Genomic DNA, 17461 nt, shown 5'->3' on the forward strand with positions numbered 1-17461 from the left:
AACTGCATTAGCTGGACTCCCGAAGACTTGCATTAGTCTGGGTTTTAATACTGGAAAACAATCTTGTCCTCTCTTCACTTTTTTTCTAGCATTCCCATTCCCTCACTGAAGTACAGCTAATAGGATCATAGAATGGTTTGTGTGACAAGGGACCTTTAAAGGCTATTTAGTCCAACTCCCCTGCAATGAACAGGGACACCTACACTGAATCAGGTGCTCAGAGCCCTGTCCAGCCTGACTTTGAATGTCTCCAGGGACAGGGCATCCACCTTTCTCTGGACAGCCTGTTCCAGTGCCTCACTACCCTTAGTGTAAAAAACTTCTTCCTTATATCCAAACTAAATCCCCTCTCTTATCGTTTGAAACCATTTGTCTTATCACAACAGATCCTCCTGAAAAGTCTGTTCCCTTCTTTCTCACAGTCCCTCTTCAGACACTGTCAGATACTCAATTTAGGTACTAAACAGATACTTTAGATACTGAACTTAATACACTGGCAGTAATAGATGAGTACATAGTCTAAATTTACCCCTAGAAATAATAACATACCTAGGAGGCAGTGCAGGGTGCCCCAGGGCAAGGACTCATGGCCACAGCTACCTCCTTCCAAACAGGGAGAGCAAGCTGCAAGGCTGGCAAGGGCAAAGTGTCTGAGCACAGAGTGAACTGCAGTGACACAACTCCTGTGTCATACCCTATTCCTCCTACAAGGGGAATTCTGCACCTTCTGTACAGCACTTTTGCAGAAGATAAAACAAGAGAAGTAACAATGATACATCTCATCAGGCTGCAAGAAGCACACAGAAGTGCCTGGGGTGAAGGCAAGAATAAGCAACGTCAGCACAGAAAGGTGTCATACAAGGTTTAAGCTTATTCAGAAGCAGAGCTTTCGTCTCTCTCATGAATAAAAACATAACCCAAGACAATTTAATTCCAACTGTTTTGTAGCACTCCTTGTGAAAACTTTTCAAACACTGTAATGACTCACAGGTGAGCTCTCCACTGACAACATAAAATGACACTGTATTAGTTTTCTGCCTTTACAAACGTGCAAGCCTGCACAGAGATATACATACTATCTCATAATATAGCACATGCCTTTACATGCAGCACAGCTGAAGACAGGGAACAGGCAGTACACAGTGACAGGTTTTCTTCACTCTGAAGGTAAAGGTTATTAAACATTAATTGGTAACAAGCAGGTTTTACTGCACATACATATGCTCCAATACTCTGTATTTGCAATACTCATCTTACCTACAAAAATATAGCTTTGTACTTCATTTTATTTGTGACTCTCATATTATTGCCTTAATCTTTCATAATTAATGTAAAAAGGTCAAGTGATAAATTCACATCTTTTTTTTTTAGCTTCTTTTGCTGTTTTGCTCTCCAATTGCCGTAGTGCTTCAAGACTGCAGCTGAAATGACATCTAAATCCTTATAATGGCTGGAGAAAATTCTGGGCAAAGTGTTGGAAGGAAACAAGTATCGAAATCTCTTTGACACAAGATGACAATATTACTTATATGCCCAGTTTCGGTTTTATAAGCTCCTATAAATCCTCTCTCACAGCAGAGACTAGTGCAAGAATGCCCTTGGGAAAGGGCATTAGGTAAGAAAAGGATGAGTTTACAACCCATGAGTAGCGTTAATTTGATGCTTTTAACTCACTGTTTCTTTTTTCTGCGAGGACTCTTCGTGCTCAATCCAAAGATAGCTGAATTCCAGCACAAAAGCTATGTATATAACCGAGAGGGAAAAATAAGAACTGAATGGTTGTCCAGAACAGCGTTTTTCCTGTGGTCCTGTGTCTCTATAGTGGCATTGCACAACCCTTAGATTGAGAATGAAGAGTGTAAAGGTAAGGGCAAAAGATGATCTGCAGAATGGAAACTAGGCCAGAGGGAGTTACAAGTCTGACATTTTTTGAAACATCTAAATCAAATCTGACTACTTTTCTAAAGAATAGCATAAACACAGCCAGAATTTGCAGTTTGGCTAGCAGAATTAGAGAGTAAAACACTACAGGTAATAACTACCAATCACTTTCTTTTCCCAACCATCCAGCAAGGTAATTTGTTTGCCCTGCTCTGCATGAAAAAGTCTGGGTAGGCTTCTGACTTTAGGAGTCTGAGAAACATCCTGAGGAAGGGCAACCCCACAGCAGGCCTAACAGCCAGTACGAGGGCCCTTTTCAACACTGCCTTAAATTACACTTTATTTTAGTCACAGGCTTTAAGACTCTGGAGGTGCTTCGCAAATCATCACTAAATACCTTTTCTTCATAGCTTCACTCAATTCTCAGGAGTGTCTTCAAGACATGAATAAAGCCTCAACTGCTGAAAGGTAGAATGTTGTCAGTTCTGTCAGCAAGGGACTGCCATGCTGCCGGGTTGCTTTATTTGGCTAAAGACAAATTCCCCTTCATCCTGCAAAAGTTGTCATCAGTTGTAAGAATGCAGCACCTTTACTTGATACATGATAAGTATCTGTGAATTCTGAGGCTATTAGTTCATTTAGGGAGTGATATCTCAATAAAACATACAAACTGTCTCCTACAGACAGACAAAGAGTCATTCGTTATCTATTTTAAAAAAATTATTTAACACCTTGTCGCACATTGAGTTAAAAGATGAATTCAACATCTTTGTGTCTTGAGCCCCTTCTTAAATAATGTACATCTAATCGTACCTACGCTCAAAGCCATGCCACTTGAAGTTTGCGTACTAAAAGTCCAAGTCATGGGGTGTTCAGTGCTGCAATTCAGCTTCCTTTTCCAGTAAAAGGAAGAAAAGTGGGACAGGCACCAGGCTGAAAAGCTTTCTGAAAGCTGCAGCTGCAGCCAACAGCTGAAATTTAAAATCAGCCATTATTTTCTCTCCTCATCTTGTGGGCTCTGCCACAGCTTTCAATAAACCACAAATTCACCCACCAAGGCACTATTGCTCATTATTTTCTTTTGCTGATGGAGCTAAAATAAGAACCATAAACACCTCTCCCTGCCTCAGGAAAGCAGCTAAGTCACTCCCCAACAGGACTCTCAACATGTTGCACATGGACAACATGTTAAGCAAGTAGCAAAAGCCAAACAGGGTTCTGAGAAATTAGTGATTTAATGTTGCAGAGAGAATCTGAAACCCAAGATCGTATGGGTCAATGAAAGCAGAAGCAGAACTGTATTTCCATTTCCCAAGCTAGTGAGAGGAGAGACATGTGATACTCAGCAGAAACAGCTTGCTTGGATTTCTAGGGGGCATGTAATAAAGAAGAGATCCTTCTATGGGTTTAAAAAAAAAACAAACAAACAAACAAAAAAAGTAAAAATAGGAAAGAGCAAGCAGGAATAAAAGGCAGCTTTCCCTAGGGAGGGAGGGAGATTATCAGTGGCATCACAGAGACATTTGCACTGGTCTGGGCAGCTCCCAGCATCGGTGAGCTGGAAAAGGGCAAAGGGGGTATGAACTGAGGTGACAGAGTTTGCTGAGAATGTTACATTACTTAGCAATAGGCAGTTTTACTGCCTGAATAGGCAGTAAAATGACAGAAGAAATCCCTGTAGCAAAATGGTACACATTGGCTTAGAACAGACTATAACTCAAACTCTTTGAGTGATAATAACCATTTTGTGAAAATTTCAGCTCAGTGCTCATTAGGGATTAAAAATTCAAATAAATACTGGAAAATGTTAGGAAAAGAACAGCAAACAAGATGGATAATACAATTACATTACTCTACAAATCCACAGTCTAGCCAAATTTTAAATATAGCATGAAGTTTTAATTCATTACAGGTCAAAAAAATATAGCAAATACAGAAATGCTAAGAAAAAAAGGTGACCTGCATGATCAAAGTTATGGAAAAGTTTCTGTACGAGGAACAACTAAATAACGTAGACTCTCTGTTCTGGGAGCAGATGAATCAAACTTATGGTCAAGGTCCATAAACATGAGTAACAAAGAAAAACTTGATATGGGAAGACTGCTCATTGTCACTCTCCATACAGATCCAAGGCATCAAACGAGACAAGTAGGCTAATGATTCAAAAACATGGATGTGAATATTAATTCCACAGACTACTATTATGGCACTAGAGAACATGCTTTAGTGATGGGACTGAGTAGGTCAGGTTGATAATCTCAAAGGTCCTTTCTGATCCAAATGATTCCATGGTTCTGTGCAGTAACGGTAAGCTGGGAAACATCTTGTGGGACATCTCAGTTGCTGAGTTTCCAAGAATTTTTTTTATTTTATTTTTTTCAAATCAACAAATTAATGGAAATAAATCGGGAACTATTAAAAAGAAAAAGGACATCATCCTTCGTTTCCTTCAAGTGATCTCTTATCTATCTATTGATGGGAGCTGGAATACTACGTACTGTCTTTGGTACAGTACTCTCCCTTAAGTAACTACCAACATTTAAGACAAATTTGAAGGCTGGGCGCCCCTGACCTGCCACAACTACTCTTAAATTCAGTGAGGTACAAGAAGCACTACTGTTGACAGTTACACTTTCTCATACTTACTAACCACAAACAAATAAAAGCACTTGCATTACAACAGAAAAATAACAACCCCAGATCTAATCAAAACACTGCTGTGTAGTGAGAATTGTATGGAAATCTCCTCCTAGAGAGAGGATATGGGATGGAATGAATAGTGTGCAATAAGTTAAGTCATATCATTTCGTCTGTTGTAAAAAAAAAAAAAAAAAAAGATCCTAAATATTTGCCTACACAGGAAAGTTAGTATAGTGAAAATTAGAGAATGAATTTGCAGTGCTTCAGCTATTCCATCGAGATAGTGGACAGTAGAGTACAAATTTTCCATGGCATCAGCATCCATAGTTCTGGATACCATCAAGTGTCCAAAGGTTACTAAACCTTTTGAACAAGGGATCAGTACAGCTTTGGGGGGCTGAGATCATCTTTTCTCCCTCATTAACTCCCCATTACTAAGAAGCTACTCTGGAGGACTTTAGGTGCCGTGACTGGGGCTGAAACACAGAGTGGCACCAAGCCTCCCCTTACTCTCCTTCATCTTTTAGGATACGGGATCCAGTGAAAGGGTGGGCAAGGCTTACTTAAAGATCAGTGCCCAATAATGGGACCTGACAGCAGCAGGGTTGTTGGTAATTCACTCATTTAAAAGAATGAAATCAGACTATTTGTTCTTGCTAACAGACACAACCTCTCCAGGAAGACAGGTGGAGAGGAGTGAGATCCCCTGAGCATTTTAAAGCCCCCATCACAATGCAGGGGGTCAGTGGCAGTAACTGTGGCATGGTGCCTTTGTGCTCTGACTTCCCCAAAGGCAGACTGTGATTTACTCAGTGCATGAGTCTGCACCCACACAAAAGGGAAGGCAGGGGCAGGAGAATTTACTCATCCGTTGATGAGTATTTATGCTCTTTTTTCAAAGCTACTTAAATTGGTCTTTTGTTTCTTGCTGGGCTGTGAGACACAATGAAGGCACCAGTTGTTTTGCCCCTGTAGTCCTTTGGAAATTTGCTCTCACTGTTTCCTGAAGTTATCTGGACATCTAACCAGCTCCCTGCACTCTCTTCCCCAGAAAACAGAAGCATTTTTTAGCCTTTTTTTTTTTTTCTTTTTGGTTAGTCAGGGGATTTTTCAAGGGCAAAGAATAATACACCTTTTATTAAGCAGCTATGCACAGTAAGAAACTTTTTACTAGCAATTTCTCAAGGAATGTTATGACTGGCTGACTTGAAAGCGACCTATCCAGAATCTCATTAGATTTTCAAGTACTTTAGAAAGCAATTCTTACTGAATTATCAAACTTGCAAGAAAGCAATAGCAGTTTCATACCCACGACTATGTACTTCTGTGTTAACTGCAGAAGCATATCAGAGCAGTAAGGACTGTCATGCTCGCGTGCCTGGAGCTACCGCAGGAACAGGAAACTGCTGGGGTATGTTGGAGAAGACTCATAAACATCTGATTTGTTTAATTAAATACTGTTTTCCAAAATATGACAGGGTGTACAATGATTTCTCTCAGTAAGTCTTGACCCAGAAAATTTAAGTGGTAAATAAACCATGAAAGCTTCATGGGTGTGGAGCACGTACAAGTCATAACACCTTGTATAAGAGGTATAAGCAACCTCTGCATTTGCTGTTTGGTCAAAGCAGCCAAATCTGTTCTGCACTGGAAGCCAGTGACCCTGGACAGAGACCTGCAAATGTGACTGCAGATTGGCAGAAGCATTGGTTGTTCTAGAGCTACTTTACCCCCATCTGCAATATTGACACTGAAAATAGGAGAAAATAGAAAATAGGAGTGTGATTTCCCAGCTGATGGGATTTCTCCATGGCTACCACCTAAGAATCCCAGAGCTTCCTTCTCCTGAAGGGAAGGTAGCTTGTCTCCCCTCACCCATCTTTAGCCTTCGAAAAAACAAATGAGTATTGTAAGCCATTCACCTAGTACACTACTAAAGCAAAACAGGCACCTGCTGCACAATTACTCATCCCACTCATTCTAGACACGTATTTTAGGATGGGGTGAACTTGTCTCCAGAGATGCCCTTCCATGACAAAGCAGTATCCACATAAGTTTAAAGGCACTGAGAAGAGAACTGACAGTTAAGTGGTCAGCTCTCCACTGGAATCGTCTGAGAAAATCTACAAACGTGGCTCCTTCGATGACATCACAATTCATTCTAAGAATAAAATAATACACAGTTTTTATTTGGAAAAACCATACACTGTCTGAAGGTAGAAATATCTTCTAATGTTCTTAGTAAATTCCCACAATATTCTAGAGAGTGGGTAATTCCCATGTAGACTGTTTTCCTCATGAACTAATCCTGATTTTAGGCTCATGTTCTTCATTTGCTATTCAAAAACTTTCCTACTTCTATTTCTGCCCAACACATTTTATTATTGTTCTTCTGCCAGCAGACAAGACAATCAGTTTCTTAAATACTTCTCTCTCAAAACAAAACAATACAACCCAGACCATATTCTAAGGAGACTCACCATTGTAAAACGCAGCTTTACAAGCCAGAGGATGGTCTGTCTTTTCCCTATGCTACGCTTCTGCTTGCAATCTCATACCAGATGGAACTGCTGCATGATTCCTGGCCAGGCTTTGCAAGGCAAAGCATGAAGCCTGCTCCTTAACACTTCATAAGTGGTTGCTGTGGCTGTGCCAGAAAGAGTTGCAAACAGCACTTCCTTCTACACTTTGACCCCAATCCATGTAGACACATTGCGGCATCCAGGCTGGGCTCTGCTGAGCATCGCGGGGATGTCAGTTCTGTGCAACATATGGAGCCAATGGAGCAGGTAACACTTCTCCCTCTCACACAAACTCACGACCACACTCTGCCTGCCTGCTTAGCTGCTTCATTGTTTATCACTTCAATCATCACCAACAACATATTTTGCTTACAAAATATCTTATATTGCCCATTACAGCTCTCCTGGAAAAACAAATGACAAGCAGCTGTGACGCTTTGCAGAGATGAAGGCATAGTAAAAAGGTTGTGACTTCATAAGCTGGGTGTTTGGACTGGTGGGAGGCAGTCAGCTGGACTGAGGTGCGCAACAGCTCCGAGGGTGTACAACAGCTCACAACTGTTTGCTTGGCTACCTGCAGGAAAAGCAAGCTTCCAGCTCTGCCGGCATCAAAGCTGCTGTCCGTAAAGCACGCAGCCCAGCAGAAGGAGCAGGAAATCAATGCTCGCCTTGCTCCTTTGTGTTAAGACTTGTCTTAACTTGTTGCTCTGTGGTCATCACATGGCTACACTCAATGTCCTGCCAAAGAAATACATGCAATTTTGGCAGAACTAAACAAACAGCTTCCTACTATGGAAAGTCCCAAAGCCCTGGGAGAAGAGGTTGATCTCTGCCCAGTCTTTCAAAACTTCCCCTGCAGCTTCAAATTACTGCCTCCTAATGAAAGTAAGGGGAAATCTGACGAACAGAGGAATCAGAGTTTGCCAATAGAGATATTAACTACACGCAAAAGATATCTGTTGATTTTGTGGTTTTTTTGTGTTTTGTGTGTGTGAGTTTTTGTTTGTTTGTTTGTTTTTGTTTGCTTGTTTTTGTTTTTTAAACTAATGTTGAACTGCGTTTTCCTCACCCTCAGAGCCCGGAGGAGCGCGTCCGGAAGCTTCGCACGGCTCGGCCCGGCAGCCCGGAAGAGGGGGGCGGCGGGAGCGGTGCGCTGCTGCCCTCTGCCGGCGACATCGCGCCCGGAGGGGTCACGCCGGGTGCGGCCTTGGGGTGCTGCCTGGCCGCCTGAGCTGAAGGCAGAGCCTGGACTGGACTGTAGGCCGCAACGCTGAAGCAGAGGTGCCAAAGGATGCAGAGAGAAAGAGATGCTGAATATGGACAGGTTGCTCCTGGAGAGGCCACGGCAGAGGACGCGTAATCAAATTAAAAACAGACAAACAAGGCCGCAACATTGCCAGCCACAGTCTGCATCTGGATCTAAACAAAACTGTCCTCCATAATCCTGAGACTCCCACTGAAAACATGTTGAAAGAAATGATTTCTTTGAAGTACTTGCACCTGTACTGAAGGGCCAACACGCTCAGGTTTCCACAGACCAAGAGAAACGTCTCTTGATTATATAAATCCGAGGTTTGTGAAGCCTCATCTGACCTCAATTTCTGTGTCCATGGAACCTAACCATCACACAGATTAAATGCATCTGGTCTGGCCTTACTACTCTACAGCACCTACCGGCCCCTCAGTTCCTGCCGTGTCCTTGTCCCCAAGAGGTGGCCCTGAGCGAAGCGCTCTGCACAAACCCAAGCACCACATCCCATCAAAGCACTTTGCTGAGCCATGATCCTCATCTGAGGGAAAAGTTCAAAAAAATCCACCAAATCACACTAAGAAAAGTTCAGTTTTTCTCAGGTGCTTTGTTTGGGAAACGTCAAAACGTGATCCTCTTCAACACTGAGAAGCAAAAGTTCTCTACACAGTGGGCATGAAAAGACTAAAAATTCTCTGGGGTTTCCCTTCCATTTCATTCCTACTCAGAGTTAAGCCTCAGATAATTGACTCTCACCATAGCCCCAACACTGGCTAGGCTACAAGAGAATCTGCTGCAAGTCAGTATAGTAAGACTGATGAACCACTTAAACTCTAGGTAAGGTCTCAAAATAGATCTTAAGTGGAAGACGATACATTTTACTGTGTAAAAACACAACACTTGTTTTTGCAGTTACATTTGTGATGCGTGCAGGCATGCACATTGTCAGTTTATGCACACACTATAATTCTGTCAACATGAACATTCAGCTTCTAAAGGAAAGTTCAAGTATTCTGCTCTTTAGTTACTGGGTTTGCTGGTCGAAGATAGAAACAAAACAAAACATGAAGTCTAATACCAAACAAAAGCTGAAAAAAATTGGATCACTCATATAAAACACCTGCACATGCGGGATATTCTGCATTATTTCTTCATATTACTGCATTTTTGTTACAGAGATGAGATTAGATATAAATATTAGAAACGTATTAATGTTGCCTATGGAAAGAAAAATATCAACGGAATTCATAGCTGATATGAAAAGCAAACAACAGCCACCAAAAAAAAGGCAGGAAAAAAAGCTTCTACTTGGCAAAGTATACATACATATTAGATAAAAGACTTAGAAAACAGATGCTACTTTTTACAAGCAGCCAAGATCTTCTAACATCCATACAACTTGTTAATCAACTAACATATGGTACCACTTTAGCAAAACACACCATTCTGATTTTGCATTTACATGGTCTGTTTCCTACAAAACTATTGTCGGGATTTGGCCAGTATTATGTAACTTAGTAATTTTATTCCTACATTTTAAATTAATCAGTAAGTGCAGAAATAAAAAGACAAAAGGTTTCAATCCAAACAACAAGTAAGCACTTATTTTCACAGAGTGCCCAATGATGGATGGATTTCCTCTTACCATGCTGAAACTCACCAGACTCTACAAAAAATTAGTATTTGCTACAAAATTACTACCTTAAAAATTTGCTCTGACTTCAAGCCCTTGAGGACCCAATGCATTGAGTTTTAAGGCAATGCTAAACTGTAGACGCAAAACTGGATGTAGCTTGGTAACATCTGCACCAGGTGGTTCTCAGATAAGAATACGTAACTTCATTAGTGTGACTTTTTTTCTAACTTCTATTTGATAGGCTTTACTACACATATTAGGCCTTACTGTTTCCTAAGATGACAATTATGTACAATAGAAAGCTTCTAAACTCATACTGGGACAGGCTGCCCACCTGAGGGTGCTCAGGAAATGTGTACATGTGGCACTGAGGGATGTGGTCAGTGGGCACTACTGGTGGCAGGAGAACGCTTGGACTAGATGATCTTATAGGTCTTTTCTAACCTTAATGATTCTATGATTCTATAGATAAAGCTTTCTTTTTTTAAGAATCCTACACACTTATTTGTCCTGCCTCTGCAACAGCAAACTAGTAAATTAATCAGTGTTTCTGAACTGTAGACACCTGGTATCTGCTTGCTGCAGTTCTTTTCCCAGTATCTGGGCTCTGCAAGGACACTGCAGCTTTGCAGGGCTGGTGCAGAGGGTGCAAAGGCATAGGGTGTGGGTGCACAGGGCTCTGCAGCACACAACACAAGCACTCTGCCATCACACCCTGCAGATAAGGCACAGCTGAAGAGCTCCAGGCAGAGCGTGGAGAGAGTGGGACTATTCCAGAATATGGAAAGTGTAAGCAACAACAAAGAAGTTTGACAGAGAAAGTGTATAAAGCAGTAGCACTTGTGGAGAAAGCTTAGGGGGGGTGTTTGTTTTGTGTTTGCCATTTAAATTAGAGATAGGCACTTTTGAATATATATATTGCATATATATCTTCTGCATTTTGAAGCTAATAGGAGGGCTTTTGTTTTGGCTTTTTTTTTTTAACATCAGACACAAATATAGCATAATTTAAAAACACTTTTAAAGCACGGTCAGATGGAAGTGTGTTGGTGAGCATAAGATTGCCTTACAATTTCACTTCTCAGGCTTTTGAACCGTAACTGTTGCAGTTCTAAGTTAAAAGAGATAATGGAAAAAAAATTGAGTACCTGAAATATTCTAAAAACACCCAACAAGTTTTATAGGCAAATGACCAATTTTCCTACAGGTTTACCAGAGGCAGGATAAGAATGAAAGTAGAGAATGTGAATTCTCATAACTTGTCTAAGATGTAGTTTAAAAGTTGAAATCTGAGCTTTCATTTGCAAGAAATGCAGAGACCCCAAATTACAGCAAAATAAAGTGATGTATATAAAATGATGTAAAGAAAATGAAAAAACTAAAAGTTGCACATTATTTGTATATCTGATACTTCAAAGTAAACTTAAAATTCATATAGATAGACTGGAAGGCAATTTAAAACTCTCAATTCGTTACTGACCAAACTTCAAAACATCCCACGTATACACCTATATGCACATAAAGCTATGCTTTTGTTTTTGATAGTGTGTCCATCCTTCTTTATATTGCTGATTATCAACTAAATTATAAACTCTAAGAGGCACAGTAAACTCCTGTACAGCGTGAGGTACACTTGTCTGCTGAATTCTGCAGCATTGTTAATAATATACTATAATAAACAACATTTTCATGTAGATTGCAGAAATCCTCTCCCAGGTGAATTTTTAACTTTCATTAAAAAGTAGTCATTGTCTTTTTTAAAAGGATACATGAACAAAACTAACATTAATGGTTTTTCCTTTAGGCATGCACATCTGACAGAAACCTGTAAGAAATCCAAGCAAGGTGATGATGTCTCTGGGAGATGAAGGTGAAAACAAGTCCTGCCTGGCCAAGTCTGGAAGAAGAACATGGGACGGGATGAGACATTTAGCAGGGGAATGTGCCTCTTCTTGAATGTTAGCACGTATGTGACAGGGATAGTGTGTAAGGATGGCACACCTGGGTATACAAAAAGCTTTACAAGCAAACTAACTTCACACCTGCAGGAACATTTTTGGCTTGAAAGGGCTTGCAGACAAACCCTTGAAAAATTAACTCCAGTTTCTTCTTTCATTTTCATAAATTATTTTCTTTTGAATTTTGCTGCACAGAAGTTTAAGAAAGTCCCCGATTTGCTTACAAAACCTATGTTCTCAGGGACAACAAAATAGAACAAACACAAATTTTCCACCATTTAAAGCTTTAGGGGTGCTGAGTTTTTTTAGCTTCTGTCCCCACAGGGGCCAATAAGCATACATGGGCATCTATCTTCCCTTCTCCCACAGCCTGCCATGCCATCTGCTTCCAGCATCCTTGTGCTTCAGGATTAAGCAGAAAATGATATATTCCTTCAACATCTCTCTGCTTTTGATTTAAGTGAAAAAGCAATACATCTCGACAAACACTTCAATTCTAATATGTTCACCTACTAATAGACCTAGCTCTGCCCTGAGAGAGGTGTAGAGTGCAAGGCTACTGATACTTAAACATGGTCCTTGTTTCTGAATTACTGAGGAAAGTATCCTAAAGCATCCTAAAACATCTGAAAAGATATATATATTTCAGATGAATGGATGGGTAAAATTACCTGTCTCTCTTAATCCAAGTTCCTGGATAATGTAATGTGCTACAAATCTCACAGAGGTACAGCAGCAGCTCAGGCAGATGCTTTGCAACACAAGCTGCAGCTCATCTGCTGTTTTCTTTTTTAACTGAACATTTCGCCCTTGCTTTATCACCAAATTTGTATATACCGAGTTCAAAGTTATAGCCAATCTGTACAGCTCTCCCTTAGCAAAGAAGGTTAAATGTACTACATTCACAAAACAGTGAATTTTCCAAATAATAACAAGATTAAATTAAAAAGTATATAATTTTTTTTTAACTTACTGAACTATCCTTCTTCTCCAGCAAAACGGTCTGCATCAGCTATTAGCAACAAGAAGGGAATTTCCTCCTCCTCCAACTATTCTTGAAATAGATTGCAGTAAGTCTTCCTTCCCAGCCTTAGCCTTCAATAGCAAGAGGAAACTACTCTCAATCTCCAAGCAGGAACAGCCTCACCAACTTGTGACAAACAAACAAACAAATAACCCCCTCTCTAAATTTTGGCCACCACTTTACTAAAGGTCAACACAAATGTTTAAGAAAGAAGATCTCTATGAGCTGTTTTAAAAGACTTCCTACTGCAGAAACCTAAATCATAGCACAATGCTTATTTGCCTTTTCTTTCAAGTCCGGAAGGGTCTTTGTTATGATCACTTATAGTAAGGAAGTGAATTTTCACTCACTTTGTATGTGTATTTTTATAAGCTAATCCTGTAAATAAACCTACAACACTTTGTGGAGAGCAGTAGAGGACAGATTGCCTTTGCCATGTTAAGTGAAAATCTGTAGAAACAACACACGCACCCTGGTAAGCAGTCAGAAAACTAAAACAAGCTGGTACCAGCATCCTGACTTCACTCCAAGCAGCTACCACTGGTAGGCAAGGAAAAGGCAAAATATTTACCGAGTGTCTGTATAAATGTGCACAGCATGGAACAACCTCATTTCTAAAAACTCAATTAAATGAAAGCCAAATCAACAGCAAAACCATATACTGAACTCTGCAATCAGCACTGTCTACTGCCGTGATGAAGGGTGGGCTCTGGCCAATGTGTGAGATGCTGTGCTCAGTATGTGAGAAAACAGGGAGGTGTTCGTTTGTTTTTAAAAAGACACAATGTTATCTGTCCTTTCCTCTTCATTTCTTTAGCCTGGACCAGTTGGCTTTCTAATTTAAAGGAAGGGAGCTTTGTTCAGTAGATCACGAGGCTCTTGTAGAGCTCCCTTTGTACTGTCAAAGGTCTTGTAAAGACTGGATGCTCCTGCAGCCACAGCTGAGGCAACCTTAGCATCACTTATAGTCTTATGAAAGGCACAGGTCCATAACTGTCCCAATATAGCCCATGCCTTTGCCCTGGGTCTAATAATGGTATTTGAAAGCTCTGCTGTGCTATGAGCACTTAAGCCTTGACAAACCCTTACCTGGACATTTCTGTGAAGATTGCATTGAAAAAAAAATCTCCATGCAATTTCCTGTAGCACTAAATGGTAATCACAGACATTTCCACTATATCATGCCAGTCCCAGATTTACCAGTCCCTTACTCTCATCTTTTTTTCACCATGCAATAGACTTGAGAAACAAAGAAGCAACAATCTAGTCCTTTATGCACTTTTATATGAGGCAAAAGTATTGTAAGAGCACTACAGAATCATTAGCGTACATGAAAAGCAAGAGAATTCCTTCCTGAGAATGTATTTTCTTCCACCACTATCAGTTTAGGATACTCCAAGCTATGAGTGGGAAGACTAAAGCACTCCTGACCTCTCTATGGAGGCTACATTCATTGTATCAGCAGCCCAGGCTCCTCTTTCGGTCACTGAATCTAGACAACCAAAAGTCGTCCATGAGAACAACTGATTGAACTGGAATTCATCCCTAACTCAAAGCCTCGATGTAACAGAATGGCTTTTCACTTTAAAGAAATGCAGTTTATGGGCAGATGCTCCATCAGTGCAAAGAGAATGATCACAAACTGAAAATAGAAACTTGGAAAAACACAGCGTGCAGGAAATCCAGAAAGAACAGTGTTGGAATCAACATGCCAAAGGAAAGAGCTGAAATTGAAGGCACTCTACTGGGGAAAATATGGTGAAAATATTTCCACAAGTTTTTTGGCAAATAAATCTTTCATTAAGAAGGGAAATAAAGCTGAATATGCTTCTGGGAGAAACACAAAGAGAGCAGAAAAGGCTTCACCGCACATGGCTACGTGCCATATGATTAGCAGCAAGTGCTCCTACCGTGTAGGCAGAAGGTATGAAAATGCGCCAATGTACTGAAGTCTTGTCCTGAGAAGGCACATGGCTACACTTTGATTAACACTGGCAGTGCCCATATCTCCCAAAACATCAATAGAAGTGGTTACAGATCCATTTAGTTAATGATTCTTATTTCATACAAGAAAAAGGAGTGTCGACTCAGACTAATTAGATTTCCATACCAAAATCCAGGTTCATCTGAAAACCAGACTAAACGCTAACAGATGCTATCTTGATTTGACAGCTAAAATCCAAGACAGCAGTTCCCAAAACAAAGTCCCAAACTCCCCAGATTGCAAATTACTCATGGCACTTCAAAACTGAAATCTCATTTTACATGTCCAGAAAGCATCCATGGGAGGATCAAGAATGTGGTTATCACTACTATATACCTATAGACATTTCTCCTGCTTGGAGGAGTGGGGAAAGGAGGGTGGCATATGGTACCCTGTCCTGGTGTCCTTCATCCTCAGCTCATCTCTAAACCAGGCACAGATTTCTGGTGAAGGGAAGAAGCCCTGTCCAGGGCCAGGTGGGAAAGGGAGAGAATGGCATCAGTGTCCTCTCTAGAAGTAAAGTAACATGTAAGTATCATTGGGAAGACTTGTTTCAATTGCACCGGTGCTTGGTTACACCACTCTTAAGGCTAATGCCATTATTTCTGCTTTGACAATCCTTATGACAGTGAGATCAAAATATTTATACAGATTTAATTTCATCTTCTAGATGAGCTGAACCAGATCCAAGATGTGACTAAAAGTTGGAGGAGGGAAGAGGCTTTCCCATCCCTAACCCTCAGCTGTCTTATTACTCTTCTTCATATTTCCTTGCTGCTTGGACCTCTGCCACCTACACTTCTGGCCCAGCATCAGCTGGAACTGCAGGAGTTAAATCTTCTCCATTACCCTGCAAGCCAGGGCACCACCCTGGCAAGGGGAAGCTGGAGACAAAAATCTCAACCAAAAGAGAGTCCAGTGTCAGAAATACATGTGCTTCTTCTGGACCCAGATCTCCATCACATGGGCACATTAAGACCACAGGACAAGAAGCAGGTGTTCAAGTCATTCCTTTGTGTTTACGCCATTTAAAATGCACCATTGATACCATCTCTATCTTTGCTCTCGCTGCCTGGACTTCACTGTTGGGCATCATGGAGAGACCAGCAGTAAATTTGACCCTAAAGATATGGGAATTACTTTGAGTTGGAGACTTGGCATAGCAGCGACTGCTGAATGTCAGAAAAATTCACTCCTAGGTCCTTAAAAGGAATTTTCTAAGATCACAAGCTGTTTAGAGTAATTTTATTTAAATCATAAAATAGAATCAGCTTAGATTAAAGATCATCTAGTTCCAAGCCCCTGCTATGGGCAGTTGCCAACCACTAGGTTCTTGCTCCAATCTGCCTGCATCCTTACAAAAAACAAGGGAAAAATACAGCCACTATCAAATAACATGTGAGCTGCCCAGTACTTCAAGGACTAGCTAAGGAGAGAAAAACTTACAACTTAAAAAAGCCCACTAGAATAGAATAAAGAGAATCCATAAGTAGGTTTAAGAGGAAGCAAAACCTGAATGCTGCTTTAGAGTCACAACAGCTAAAGACAAAATACTGGAGAGTCAAGGAACTAGAAAGCTGATCTGTTAAAAAAGGCAAAATTAAAATTCAATACAGTGAAAATGAAGAGCATCCTAACAAAGCTACGCCACTATTAGGAAGATATTTGTGAATGCACCTTATTAAAAATAAGTAATGTCCAACACAAAGCTGGAGCTTTGTGAGTAAATATAGTGAGGAGTAGTAAATATACGGTCCAAGAACACACATTATAGATAAATTGTTCTGGAAGCTTTAGTAAAATACATACTCATTGCCTCAAACAATCAAAACAGAATCAAAACAGAAAGGCAGAATGGACACAAAAATGGACCTCTGAAAGACATCAAATTATAAGAGGTGTAACCCTGTAGTCATAGTAGAAACTGGGGGGGGAAATATTAATGCACAGAGCTGCATCCTTAGGAGGGAGGATGGAGAGGAGGAAAAATGTCTAATTGTAATTAAACTGAATAACCCCAGATGTGCCAGGTCTGGGAGGGATTAGAAGTCCCAGTATGAATTCAACCATTGTCTCTAGAAAGAGGGTACAGACCCTGGTAGAGTAAAAGGATGAAGTTTCTAAAATACAGAACTATTCTGGAGCCAGTCAGCGTTTGTCAGAGAGTAAATATAGCCAGATGAAGGCATCTGAATTACAGATTGTATGTATGTCTTTTATGAGGCACTCACAGCAACTGGGAAGTTTCAAACATGATGGACAAGCAGAACGTAAAGGACACCTAACTATCCCATCTAGCCAGCTGCAAAAGCAAATCTGTATTGATTTATTATGATTACTACCTGGTAGTCTGTAGTGCTGCTAAACACTTACGTGTTGCAAATATCTGGTGCTCAGAGTCATTATTTTACTTCATGCGCACTAAAATACTACTGCAAAATGCACGGCTGTCTTCTTTTGCCTGTTATGACAAAACTAACAGGAAAAGATTGTTCTCAGCTGGAATATATTACCAGAGTATGGAAACAGATCTCAGAGAAAGCAACTCAGGTCTTCAAGGGAGCAAA

At 40.5% G+C, this 17461-nt stretch overlaps 1 protein-coding gene across 15 annotated transcripts in view; it reads right to left on the minus strand.

Annotated features, from left to right (window-relative positions):
• The window catches only part of KIAA1217 (KIAA1217 ortholog), a 342938-nt gene that overhangs the window by 181984 nt on the left and 143493 nt on the right, over nt 1-17461 (minus strand). The window contains exons 1-2 of one of the 15 annotated variants that reach the window (XM_052695277.1): nt 12860-12952; nt 11713-11825 (exon numbers count right to left, since the gene is read on the minus strand). The exons of 12 other annotated variants lie outside the window; for them this stretch is intronic. The gene's annotated coding sequence lies outside the window, so the exon portion shown is untranslated. Of the gene's footprint in view, nt 1-7001; nt 7128-11712; nt 11826-12859; nt 12974-17461 lie in introns of those variants that run through there. 2 more of the 15 variants (XM_052695276.1, XM_052695278.1) reach the window with 2 other exon arrangements.

This window comes from Tympanuchus pallidicinctus, unplaced genomic scaffold (assembly GCF_026119805.1).
Source record: "Tympanuchus pallidicinctus isolate F22 unplaced genomic scaffold, pur_lepc_1.0 scaffold3, whole genome shotgun sequence".
NCBI lineage: Eukaryota > Metazoa > Chordata > Aves > Galliformes > Phasianidae > Tympanuchus > Tympanuchus pallidicinctus.